General features: G+C 52.7%; 1 pseudogene; it reads right to left on the bottom strand.

Moving 5' to 3' along the window:
* Nucleotides 1-1,376: 1,376 nt before the first annotated feature.
* Nucleotides 1,377-1,496, bottom strand: LOC135052493 (5S ribosomal RNA; annotated as a pseudogene).
* Between the last annotated feature and the right edge of the window lie 887 nt (nucleotides 1,497-2,383).

The raw sequence follows: 2,383 nt of genomic DNA on the forward strand, positions 1-2,383 counted from the left end.
TTGTAGACGAGGAAATCACATCTCAGTGCCGCACGTGCAGGGCAGTTGCACTAGATCGAGTAGCGATTTACACCCCTGTCCGGAAGATATCAGTCGCAAAGATCAGCTTCTTCTCGGGTGAGCACAACTGTGGTGTATTACGGAGTTAACCCCAGGAGCACGGCTACTGGCAGTCCAGTCAGCAGATGCGCCTCGATGGACCGATCAAGCTAGCACTGTGGGACAAGATTTATATTGCGGTTCCAGACCCAGGCCTCCGGTTGAGGCCGCTAGAGTGTCGGTATTAGAACCCCTCCGGCGTCTCTCTTAGGGCGACTCGTCGCGGCCGTCCGCCTGTGGTGTGTGCGGGCTGCAATGGGGGGGGATCAGGCCAGTGGGCTAACCTAGTTCGGCGTCTCAGGGCCTCCCGTCCTGTGCGCTGTTCCGTGCGTCCCGAGGCCTAAGATGGCCGCCGCACCTAAGCCAGTATAGGAAGGGCCTTTGTTATTTGCTCTGGGGGGCAGCACCCTTAATTGTGGCTCAGCTGACCCCGGACCTCAGACATGTGGAGGGGCGCCCGCCTCGCTGGTTTTTTTTTTGTCAGACTGTTAGGAGGGGGGAGAAGTCCGGCCGGGCCGGGAGTCCTTCACCCCGACGCACCGCGGGCCTCCGGCTAAGGTGCACGCGGGGAGAGAGTTACTGACACCCCTGCGAGGTCAGGGCTACAGGTCGCTTACCGCCGCGGGCCTCCGGGCGTCTCCTCCGGGTCACCGCCGCCTCTCCTCTCGCCTCCCGTCTCCTAAGATGGCCGCCGCTTGTACTCCGGAGCCTGCGTCTCCGCTCCTATTAGGTCCCGGGCCCTCCCCGCTGGCCGACAAGGTCCACACGGAAGGCCACAGCGAAGTCCCAGCAAAGGACAGGGTCCAGCAAGGCTCCTCCGACGTCCCGGGGCGGCCGTCCACCCGGATGGGGGAAAGTTTGAAAATTTAGGCCCCGGCTTCCATGCAGCGAGTAGGCCGCAATCCGCGGGAGCCAGGAAACCGGCTCCCCGATTCCGCAGCTCTCACTCACTGCCTGCTCTGCTGCCTAGGGGTTATAGTCAGGGCGGTTATAAGTAAAAAAAATTCCGTGTGGAGGTTAAATTAATTCAATGAATCTCCCAGATCCCTGGGAGCTCACAGGAAAAGCAGCCTGCTCATTCAACCTCCAGGCCACGCCCCCATCCATGAGCATTTTAATAAACATCATTGCGCACATGCGCAGGAATCATGTACAGCCTCCCAGGGTTTTTCCATCGCACCACCACTGTCCCACTAGTGCCCCCTCCGGGGACAGACAAAACCACAGATCTGACAGTGGTGACCCTGCTGTTAGTGTTTTTTACAGGGAATATAGTCTTCCTACTTCACTGGGTACTCCTTGGTGGTCGCCCATCCAGGTACTGACCCAGCCCCGCCTCCGTTTAGCTTCCAAGATCGGACGAGATTGGGCACGGGCGTGGGGGTATGGTAGTAGAATATGGCTTGACCCTGTGACACTAATGAGAGTGTACCGAAAAAAAGGTGGATCCCACCTAGATTGACATTGAGGAATGGAAGAGGGTGGGGAAAAGAAGGCAAGGGAAAATTATGGAGTGGGAAAAGGGATGGAAGGGAGGATAAAAGAGGCGTGAATCTGCTGTCCATGTTAGACGGGGGAATCGTGTCTCCTGTTGGGGATACGCTCCCCAGAATCATGGATGAGAGTCCACTGCAGGAGAAAGAAAAAGGCACATAGATCAAAAGGCAGGGAGGGAAAAATTCAGCAATGCTGATTGTGCCTAGCGTATGCTTCAGTTAATAAATAGCAACATAAATTAGGCTGATAAATAACAAGACCGTTCCAATATATAGCACCACCTGACTGGTGCAAAAATATATTGGTCTCTGCTAGATCCAAAAATGAATTGATGTCCCTAGTCTTATATTGGTTCAAAAAGGTAGTGTCCTAAAATGATGAAATAATGATACCTGCCACTACACAAGCAAAGGCAGTCATTGGTATCATGGGCAGTATACACAATATCAGTAATATGTGAGGACACATATGACAATGTAATGATAATATTCAGTATTTTTGAACAAAAGCAAAAAATCGCTGGATAGGTGGGGTCTACCAAAGAGACTATCACCCAGTCATCTGTTAAACAGGAGAGATATCCTTAACTTCTATACAAACTAAAGCAATCATTTGTACCATAGGCAGCTTGTAACGGTGAGGAGTCTCACATCGCCTGTCCCCATTTCAGTATGAGTTACACATAAATAACAACCGGATAAGCGGGCACATGCAGTGATTTCAATGATAATAACTTGAGCATGGGCAAAATCGCTGAGCATCAAGACACCACTGTCTAAGGAAATTG

Source organism: Pseudophryne corroboree, chromosome 2, assembly GCF_028390025.1.
Source record: "Pseudophryne corroboree isolate aPseCor3 chromosome 2, aPseCor3.hap2, whole genome shotgun sequence".
NCBI lineage: Eukaryota > Metazoa > Chordata > Amphibia > Anura > Myobatrachidae > Pseudophryne > Pseudophryne corroboree.